Source organism: Diceros bicornis, chromosome 7 (assembly GCF_020826845.1).
Source record: "Diceros bicornis minor isolate mBicDic1 chromosome 7, mDicBic1.mat.cur, whole genome shotgun sequence".
Lineage (NCBI taxonomy): Eukaryota > Metazoa > Chordata > Mammalia > Perissodactyla > Rhinocerotidae > Diceros > Diceros bicornis.
The window spans coordinates 61392526-61404280 of NC_080746.1; the positions used below are offsets into that span (position 1 = coordinate 61392526).

Sequence of the window (11755 nt, forward strand, 5' to 3'; positions counted from 1 at the left end):
TCTTTCAGGTCTTCATATGTAAACTATAGTCAGAAAAGTCCTCGATCACATTTGGGGCCAAGGCACCTAGGAAAGACAGTAGCGTCTGCAGGGCCCATGTATAGAACTTGAAGCATTTATTCCTCCTCCGGGTGGAAAAGCTAAAAGGCTCTTTGTGTCTTCCACTTTCTCTGAGGATTTGCCAGGCCTTGTGGTGTCTTAGGAGATCACAGAGTCCCTCAGAGAGCAGAGTCAGGAAGGTAGAAGTAAAAAACACAGCCTACCAAAATGTTCCTTCATTCGCCCGTACTTCTGTGAACAGACAATGGAAACAGCTAGATCCATAGTAACATCTAGTGTTGTGTCTGAGTGAGTGTGTGGGTATGTATGTGTGAATTATTAGGAGAGTATGTTGGGGCCCTGGGAAGGCCACCCCAAAATATCCCACAATGGAATATTGATTATTTTGAATTAAAGTTATTTGAGAAGAAGCCCATGTAAAAAAAGGCATTTTGATCCTCTTCTCTCTTTTCCCCCTGAAAGCAGGAAACAAATCTCCCGTGTGAAAGGTGTTCTCCCTGAATCCTTATCACCAGAGCTAGGGAATTCAGGGCCAGGAAGCCTCCATAAAGAAACCTTGCTAATTTCTACCTCAAGCCTAAATTCTGTTTAAATTTGTCTCTTATTTTATACTCCAAACCTAAGTTTCTTTGTTCTGTTATTCCCCACAAGTTTATTTTTTTTGTGTGTAAAAGATATATATAGTGTTTGCTTGGTTCACTCTCAGCACATCATTTCTCTATGATCTCCAATGCATTTGTATTAAACAGGTTTTTCTCCTGTTAATCTGCCTTGAGCTTTTTTCATTAGTATGGCCTAAAGAACTCAAGAAGGGTAAAGAGAAAACTTCCCTGTCCCCAACATACCCTAGGACTCAATTAATTTTCCTCATCTAACTCTAAAAATGCTTAAAATGCCTTGTTAGTGATCCTTGTTCAAAGTTATAATCTGTTAACTTTTGGCTTTTCTTGAAACTAGAAAATGCTTGAAGACCTAGCCCATTAAAACTTGACGAATGATTGATGTGCATGAATATAAAAAAATTGTCAATAGTTAACTTTTTAAAGTTAATTAATTAATCTCATACAAATATAGAGTGGGTAATCTTCTGATGCTTATTCAACTTGTTGAAGAGGGAAACAATGGATTGTAAAGGTGTACAAGGGCATTGGGTATTCATAGGCAATTGAAAGAGAATTTTTTAGAAAGACTGCTAGATACAAAACTGGTTAACGTATTATAGGACAAAAATCATAAGCTTTAGGGTTATCTTCTCTACCAGATACAAATAATTTGCATTGTTTACTGGACCATAACAAATGTTTTTGTTACTTTATAGAGTCTGAACTCTAATCATATAGTAAATAGGAAAATTAAAGTTACAATTTCCTTGAGATTAAAGTCTTTAAGTGGGCCTGTTTATTTCTTCAGTATGACACTGAAAAAACATGAAATTATATTTTGCTTTATTTCCAGGTTTTGAATCATTTTGAACAGATTTTTCCCAGTAATATTTTCTAATAATAAATCATAGGTATAAGCAGGGTTTTAATAAACAGAGAAAACTTGCATAAGCTGGCAGAATTTCTCTATCCCTTGAGTAGGAGGATAATTCAAACAGGCATTTAAAGGGCTGAAGACAGGAAAGGGTTGAAGATGGGAAAAATGAAAAGTATCCCAAGTAGAAGAGGAGTGGTCTCTTCTTACTCGGACATTACATGATAGTGATGCCAACTTCTGACTCTCCCAAAAATTCCAGCAGTATAAATGTTCATTAAGCAAAGCCAAATACATTACTTATTGCAGGAAATAAGAATAATATCTTGACTGGGACTTGGTAGAATTTCTGCATGGGGATATCAAGGAGGGTGGATATTGTGGGGTCTTGTTTCAAGTGGCTTAAGCAGATCTTTCAATTAAAGAATCTAACTGAGATTGAGCAAAATTCATGATATAATAAATCAGGATTGATAGATACTGTGAGGTGAGGGTCTTGAAGAAAGTCTTGTTGAGTAACAATTGTTTGCTAAGCAAGCAAGTATGCCCAGTTAAGTGATGTATTACCCTAAGAAAGGGCCTCTTTACCTAATTGAGCAATTTATTGTCCTGAGATGGGGAATTGTTGAGAAGTTTTGTTTTTTCCATAAATAGATTTGGGGATGTTCCTGAAACAAACAAATTATTTTCTGGTTTAGAGTCTTGTTTGGAAGAGTAATCAATGCCTGAAACAATTAGCTAAGTCATGTAGATGTAGCCAACCTTAATTCTTAGTCCTGATAATTAAGATATGGGTCTCTAGGTAGTCCCAGGGCTCAATAATCACAGCAGGTTAGCTTGTCAGAGAAGGCTGCTCTCCATTTTCCACCTCCTCATTGCTTGGTGATGATAAGTGGTCAAAAAACAATAACAATAACAACAAAATTCAGACAAGGATTAGAAGAAGAAGGAGAAGAAGAAGAGGGAGGAGGAGGAAAATGAGGGGCAGAGGAGGAGAAGGAGGGGTAGAAAGACTGAAATTTTGAAATTTTACACCCAATACCACTGGGACGATTAGCCAAGCAATAAATACTCTCATCAAAATTCAGGCACTGGAGCTAGAGTGCCAGCATCACTCAAGCTCTCCAGCCATAGACATCTAGGTAAACCTAAGTATTTGGGTGCTTGAGAACTGACATGGGATATGGATGGAGAATAAACAATTACTAATAAGAAAATGTAATAGGGATGTAATAGTCAGAAATTATTTTTTTCTTTTTCTGAGCACTGAAAAGCTTTTTAGTGTTAAGGCATAAATGTCTTTTTCTTAGGCTTAGTCGATTCCTGGGTAACATTCAAGTTAGGGTTGTACAGAGATCAAAGAAAACCTTGTGTTGACGCTCTTCCAAGATGGAGCTGGAGCCCATTCACTTTCATTCATATAATCAAACACAATCCTAATCCAGGTTCTTTCCTGGGGAACTGAAATAGGCTCAAAACGTTTTTTCTTTTCATCCACTTCTTCCCTTTCAAGCCATTCTTCCTGCTGTAGCCAGAGGGAATTTCCTAAAATGAAAATATTACTGTATTTCCACTGTATTTAAAAATCTTTCGTGACTTTCCACGGTCCTTCACAACCTGGATCTTGCAAAATAGATCCAGCCACATTTCACTGCTATTTCAGCCAGAATACTAGAATAGAGATATTCTAGTAACTCAGATTTTGCTTTTAATTTTTCTGTCTCTCACATACATCAGAGGCCACCCTTATGGTCTCTCCTTTGAATGGACTTATCTTCCCTATATACTCTCCTGTGTAACTTATTTACCCTTTTCATTCCACACACTTGTGCTAACAACTATGTGAGTTCTCCTAGGCTCTGTTAGATTGGACACATAATTAAAGAACTGGAAATTATTACTGGTACTTATTTTCCTAAAATCTAGATCTATAGATTCTTCAGCAAGTTAAAAGCAATAACTCAGTTCTACAGTATATTAGCTTAACATAATTTGGATACCAGGAATACTGGAATGGAAACAAAAAAGGTGGGATTCTCCCAAAGATTGTTAGAATTATCCAAATAGCAGCTGTATCCTTTCAAATTTCTGTTTTACCTTTTAGTACATTTTAGGACAATAATCATATTTGTGTAGCCAGAAATGTTCTCTTCTTTATGACAATGATTGTATGATGCATGAAAATTTTGTTAGTTTTCTCTTCAGAGGTTTTGAAACCTTTTAAGATAAGATTGAGAAACAGCCATTATGCTCACCTTCTGGAAAAATTAATATCATTACACTTCCAGATTTTAATATAAATTATTTATAGTAATAATGTTTTGATGAAATTAAGTTAAAATAGACTTATAATACTATATACACTATATTAGAAGCAAAGAATACACTTTTCTAATGAATCCTCAGAGCACAAAACAAGCCCCTGCATAGTGACTGTGTCTGATAAATATTTATTGAGTGATTGAAATGATGAATAAATGGATTCCAAAGGAAAAGAGACACATAGAGTTTACAGGAGAGGGATTATGCATGGGCCATTGGGATGCATGAGAAAAAATGCGCAACCTGTTTCTTATAGGATGGAGAACACTGGGAGGGGTTCATATATTTTATTTTTGAAAAAGTGGAAGTTTAGTTAGCAGGACTTCAGGAAATGTACATCTCCAGCCCAACAATTTGCCTTTCTTTCATTTTTTCCCTGTTCATAAATCGGAAATATCATTCTTTTAATGTACTACCCTATAAATAGTAGCTAACTGAAATAAACAAAAATTTAAGAATTTTCCATTTGGACAAAGGAAGAAAGGAGACAAGAATGACCTTGCAGCCTTTGGCAATCATAAAATTATGACATAAAATTATGTATGTAAACTTTTATTTCTTGTTCTAGTTATGTAATTGTATATGTTAATTCTCCATCAAGATATATTAGGTTTTCACCTCTAAAATTCCCTGCATTTCTCTTCTGCTCACCTTTCTTCCCCCACATCTTATTTTTTAACCTTAGGTTTACATTGCCAATGCTGATATTTACATTGTTTTACAAATATTTTTGAAACATTCTGTGTTATCTCTAGATGGAGTCTGCACTTAAAACCATTATTACTTTTAGATGAGCCAAATCTTATTTAGGAACACATTTTCTTCTTTGGGCTTCTAATATGACAATCACTGCGCCTCTAGAAGGAGAAAGCTTTAATGTCCAGGTAAAATCATCCCTTTTTCTTGCATTCCAACAGTTGCTTAAAATCATGGCATATTTTAGTGTGCTTCATATTTCAACATTGACTTTATCTGTACTTTAAAATTTATTTTATGGGGATTTTCAAATTGAATATTTCCTTTCTTATTGAAGAAGAAACATAAACTTTCTTTATCGTGACCCTGATGCTCTCTGCCAGTTTGGGCCTTCATTCTACTGTTTAGGTTTCATTTTTTAGCTCTTCTTTTTGAAAACAAAAAAACAAAATTTTCCTAGTTTTACTGAGATATAGTGGCATATAACATTCTGTAAGTTTGAAGTGTACAATGAGTTTATTTGATACACTTGTATCTTGCAAAATGATTATCATAGTAGGGTTTTGCGTGTGGTGAGGACCTCTAAAATCTACTCCTAGCAATTTTCAAATATATAATACAATATTGTTAACTATAATCACCATGCTGTACATTAGATTCCCAAAACTTATTCATCTTTTAACTGGAAATTTGTACACTTTGGCCAACAACTCCCTATTTCCCCCACCCTGCAGGCTCTGACAACCTCCATTCTATTCTCCGTTTTTATCAGTTCAGCTTTTTTAGATTACACATGGAAGTAATATCATGTGGTATTTTCCTTTCACTGTTCAGCTAATTCAATTAGCATAATGCTATCAAGTTCCATCCACATTGTTGAAAATGATAAGATTTCCTTCTTTCTCATAGCTGAATAATATTTCATTGTGTGTGTGTGTGTATATATATATACATTTACCTGTAGATGAACACTTATGTTGTTTTTGTATCTTGGCTGTTGTCAATAAGGCTGAAATGAACATGAGAGTTCTAATATCTCTTTGAGATATTCATTTCCTATGGATATATACCTGGAAGTGGGATTGCAGGATCATATGGTAGTTCTATTTTTAATATGTGAGGAACATCCATACTGTTTTCCATAACGTTTGTACCAATTTACATTTTCACCAACAGTGCACATGTTCTCTTTCTCCACATCCTCATCAACACTTGTTATTTCTTGTTTTTTTGATAATAGCCATTCTAACAGGTGTGAGGTGATAACTCATTGTGGTTTTTTTTTTTTATTTGTTTGATGATTAGTGATGTTGAGCATCTTTTCATGTACCTCTTGGCGATTTGTATGTCTTCTTTGAGAAACATCTATTCAAGTCCTCAGCCCATTCTTTTTTTGTGTGTGAGAAAGATTAGCCCTGAGCTAATATCCTATGCCAGTCCTCCTCTTTTTGCTGAGGAAGATTGGCCCTGGGCTAACATCCGTGCCCATCTTTCTCTACTTTTTATGGGATGCCACCACAGCATGGCTTGACAAGTAGTGAATCAGTGCTCGCCTGGGATCCAAACCTGCAAACCCCGGGACGCCGAAGCAGAGCGTGCGGTCTTAAACGCTGCACCACGGGGACTGCACCCTCAGCCCATTCTTTAATCAATTTTTTTTTTGGCTATTGAATTGTATGAGTTCCTTATATATTTTAGATATTAATCCTTTATCAGACATACAAATTGCAAATATTTTCTCTCATTCTGTGGATTATCGTTTCATTTTGTTGATTGTTTCTTTTGCTGTGCAGAAGCTCTTTAGTTTGATGTAGTCTCACATTTACTTTGCTTTTGTCATCTGTATTTTTAATGTCATATCTAAAAAGTTGTTTCCAAGACCAACATCAAAGAGAATTTTTCCTATATTTTCTTCTAGGAGTTTAACAATTTCAGGTCTTATGTTTAAGTCCTCAATCCATTTCAAGCTACTTTTTTTTTTTTAAAGGTTTTTATTATTTATTTATTTTTTTTGTGAGGAAGATCAGCCCTGAGCAAACATCCTTGCTAACCCTCCTCTTTTTGCTGAGGAAGACTGGCCCTGGGCTAACATCTGTGTGTATCTTCCTCCACTTTATATGGGACGCCGCATCAGCATGGCCTGACAAGCGGTGCCTTGGTGCACGCCTGGGATCTGAACCTGGACCACCAGCAGCGGAGTGTGCACATTTATCCGCTAACACCATGGGGCCGGCCCTCAAGTTAATTTTTTGAGTGATGTAAGATAGGAGTCCAGTGTCATTTTTCTGGATGTGGCTATCCAGTTTTCCCGACATTGTTTATTGAAGAGACTATCTTTTCTCCATTGAGCTTTTTTGGTTCCTTTGTCAAATATTGGTTGACTATATGTGATGATTCATTTCTGGGCTCTTGATCTTGTTCCATTGGTCTATCTGTCTATTTTTAATGCCACTTCCATGCTGTTTGAATTATGATAGCTTTGTAGTATAGTTTTAAATCGGGAAGTGTTATGCCCCCAGCTTTGGCTTTGTTTTTCTTTATCAGGATTGCTTTGCTCTCTGGGGTCTTTTGTGGTTCTATACAAATTTTGGCAATGTTTTTTCTATTTCTGTGAATATTGTCATTGGAATTTTTATAGATATTCTTTGAATCTATAGACAGCTTTGTGTAGTATGTACATTTTAACAATATTAAGTCTCTTGATCCATGAACATGGGATATCTTTCCATTTGTTTGTGTTTTCTTCAATTTCATTCTTCAAAGTCTTATAGTTTTCACTGTATAGATCTTTCACATCCTTGATGAAATTAAATTGGTTAAATTTAGTCCTAAGTATTTTATTCTTTTTGATACTATTGTAAATGGCACATAATTGTTAGTTAAGATATCTTTATAATTCCATACTCAAAAAGAGAAAGAATAAAAAACAGTTCTTCAATAACAGGGTAGCATTGTTTCCCTGTTTATTTATTCCAGGTTTAATAGTTAGAAATGTAATGCCTCTCTGGGCCTCTCTGTTTTGTAAACTTTTTCCTTTTCTTTGTTTTGATTTTTTCTTTTTGTCTATCAGTAAGAAGTTAGGTATTCTCATTTTGCACTGTGTTCTCAAATGACATAGTGATAAGGGTGGGTTTATTATAATCTTTCTCTTTGCTGTCCCCATGTGTTCTTTCAAACTGATGACAACAATCTCTTTTCAGCTCCCCACCCTGATAACATATTACATAATTTCTTATATAATCCTTCCCACAATGTCTTTCTTCTTTTTTTTTTTTTTTTTTTTTGGAAATTCAAGTGTCATACACTGTCTCTCTCTAATTGCCCCTCCATTTTATGTGTTTCATTTTCATTTTATTTATTTTTCCTATAAATACTTGTTTACTTTTCCTTGTGGTTTTTCTTTGTATTTGCTTTTTCATTTTTTTATTTTTTTATTATTATTTTTTTATTTTACAATTTACTATTTTATTTTTTTTAATTTTTTGTTTATTGCAGTAACATTGGTTTATAACATTGTATAAATTTCATGTGTACATCATTATACTTCTATTTCTGCGTAGATTACATCATATTCACCACCCAAATACTAATTACAACCCATCACCACACACATGTGCCAAATTATCCCTTTCACCCTCCTCCCTCCCGCCTTCCCATCTGGTAACCACCAATATTTTTCTTTATTAAGATTGTCAAAGATTAATTTATAGGAGTTTTTCTTATCTTCACATTAGTCCCTTACATCAATGGTACTCAAAGTTGGGTCCTTTTGCCAGCAGCATCAGCATTACCCAGGATGTTGTTAGAAATACAAATTCTCAGGACCCTCTGAGACCTACTGAATCAGAAACTGAGGTTGAGGCTCAACAATAGATGTTTTAACAGGCACTGCAGGCAGTTCTGGTGGAAGCTGAAGTTTGAGAACTTCTGCTTTACATCATAACCTGTTGTTTTATAAAGGCAATAACTTCCTAAATATTTCAGGCTATGTTAATTTAGATATTAAATTTATTATTGTTTTCTTTTTTGGTGAAGAAGATTGGCCCTGAGCTAACATCTGTTGCCAATCTTCCTCTTTTTGCTTGAGGAAGATTGTCGATGAACTAACATCTGTGCCAATCTTCCTCTATTTAGTATGCGGGATGCCGCCACAGCACAGCTTGATGAATGGTGTGTAGGTCCACGCCTGGCAACTGAACCCAAGAACGCTGTGCTGCCGAAGCAGAGTGCATGAACCTAACCACTACGTCTGTGGGCTGGCCCAAATTTATTTTTTAGTACACAAATTGCCTTTATCTAAGAGTTAGTCAATTTGCTAGTCTATGTTTTTTGTTTTATTCATAGATCTGAAAACTTTATTATCCATTTATATTTATCATTAATGGACTGTGTTTACTAAGTAGGTATATAGATTTATTCTACTATTTCTGTTTTATTTTACTATTAATTTGACATTTCTCTTTCAGGGCTAGAAGGCAATATTGAAACATTTTGTGTCAGGGTTGATCTAGTCCATTGACAGTGGTCAATTTGAGGGTGCCCTGGGTGGAAACAGACTTTAAGTGATTATCCATTATGGATAAGTTCTTCACTATACCTGAATGACAGGCATTAGTGCTATTAATCCTCCCCAAGTATTTTCTTTAATATCTTTCAGGAAGAGACCTCAGCACCATCCCTGTCTATATTCTGTATATCTCTAGATGAATAGACTAAGGGAAATATGAGAAGAGAAGAAGATGGAAATTAATACAGTAAGCCTATGGCAAAGATATTTAATAAAGAGAATTTCAAATACTCCTAGCCTCTGATTCTATTTTCTCTTCTTGCTCTCAACAATCTTTGTGCATGCCATTCTGTTCTTGAGGAGTCTCTAAGACTCTGTGGAGTAGATGTCTCATCTTTTAACAGTATTTTCCTCATGCATATTTGAGCATGGTCATTGCCCATGAAACTTCCAGAAGAAAACATAAGAAGTACACTCTTGGACATTAGTCTTAGCAACATATTTTCAAGCACCATGTCTAACTGGGCAAGACAAATAATATAAAAAATGAACAAATGGAATTACATTGCACCTTTAGTTTTATCTCTTATTTACTTTTGCCCTAGACGTTTGTTGAACTTGGTCTTTCAACTAATTTACTTTCCCCTTTTTACTTAACTTTTAGATTATGTTAATGTTTATTTTATTGGAATCTTGGGAAGGACTAGAAACAAAGAGTATATATAGTTATAAAAGAGATTAAGAAGAAATAAAGACTTTTATGTATAGACAATTTTCTTGATTTAAAAATTTGGATAATATCAATTTTTAAAGTTCTTTAGTGTTCTAGTATTAGGAGGTACAACATTTTATTTATCCATCTATATTTTTGAACAATTAGATTATTTCCATAGTAAAACAGTACTCTTGGATGAATTTTGTGTGAACTTCCCTTATTCTTTAATAAAGAATGAAGTGGAAGTTAAAGATCAAATGTTATACACATTTTTAAGCTTATAGAGCTTGTTATTCTTATCAGGTTAAATGGATCTGGGACTGGATGTAATATATTTAATTAATTTAAGCTAGATAAAATGATTTTCTCAGGATAGCATGTAGAGATTATTGGACGGATATTTAACAGAGATATTTAAGACATCTAACTGTGTGGAAAGTGAGTTTAGTTTTGGAAATGTTAAGCTTGAGGTATGTGGAGCTAATGTTAGAGAACTAGAAAGAAGATATATATTTAAAAGCAAAGAAAACACAAAAATAAATATAATCAATCCTGAGGAACATAGAGAGTGAGAACAGTATAATACTAATATTTATTGATACACAGAGAATGACAAACCTTTTAAAAATGTCTAGGGAATATCCATAAAAGTAAGAAAAAGATGAAGGTTTGTAATTTTATGGAAATCAAAGAAAGATAACTTTCAAAGGACAAAATAATTTTGATGATCAAATGTTGTTAAGGACCAAAGAATTTAATTACACTACTGAGTGACAGTGGTATAGTCTAATTATAATATTAAGAAATTGCCTGATACCACACAAGCTCAGAAGAAAAAGAAAGCTTTCATTTCCAGGCATAAAAATTATTAATGTCATTTTCCTTTTGGTAAGTCCCTCATTGTCAGTCTTTAACATACATTGGGAGCATTTTGCCAAATGAGTGGAGTCTCCTGAATTTGACATTTCATTTTCTCTTCCTCCTTAGGATCCATGTCTGGGAAACTGTTTTGAGTAGGACTTCTCACAGTTTTCCATGTCTGAGTCTAACACCACAGCATTTCAGCCTTCTCTCTTTGTTCTCACTGGCCTCCAAAGGCTGGTGGGTGCCTGCCTGTGGCTGGGACCACTCCTGTGCCTGATGTACATCACTACAATGGTGGGAAATTGGACAGTGTTATACTTGGTGAAGACTGAGCGTAGTCTACAGGAGCCTCAGTACCTTTTCTTGTCAATGCTGACTGGAGCAGATATTGTCCTGTCTGTTTCCACACTTTTCTCTGTGCTCAAGGTCTTTATCCCTGGCCTCTATCACACTAGATTTGATGATTGCCTCATTCAACTCTTCTTCATCCATACGTTCTCTTCCATGGGCTCAGGAATCCTGTTGACCATGGCCTTTGACCGCTCCGTGGCCATCAGTAACCCCCTGCAATATACCATCATACTCACCAACTCGTGAGTCACCAAAATGGGGCTGGCAGCCTTGCTGAGGGGGGTAGCACTCATGACTCCATTGCCTATCCTGCTCAAGAGGCTGCACCTCTGCAAGGGCTAGACACTTTCCTAGTCCTACTGCCTCCATCCCAATGTCATGAAGCTAGCTTGTGGCCAAGTCAAAATCAACATTTTCTATGGGCTGGTTTTGGTTATCTTTTCTTTTAGGTTGATTTTCTGCTTATAGCCATTTCCTATGCTCTGATATTGCAAGCAATGCTGGGCATTGTCTCCAGAGAAGGCCAGGTAAAGGCACTCAACACTTCTTTGTCTCATATCTTTATTGGTGTAATTTATCATGGGCCTCTCCTGGCAATAACAGTCATGCATTGAGTCAGCCACAGAAGCTCTCCATTAGCACACACTGTCCTGGGAAATATATACCTCTTTATGCCCCCCATGCTTAACCCAATCATGTACAGCTTAAAGACCAAGCAGCTGCGTGCTTCCCTGAGGAAATCTTTCAAGATCCAGAGAAGATGA

General features: G+C 35.5%; 1 pseudogene; it reads left to right on the forward strand.

Annotated features, from left to right (window-relative positions):
* Nucleotides 1-10811: 10811 nt before the first annotated feature.
* Nucleotides 10812-11755, forward strand: LOC131408738 (olfactory receptor 51I1-like; annotated as a pseudogene).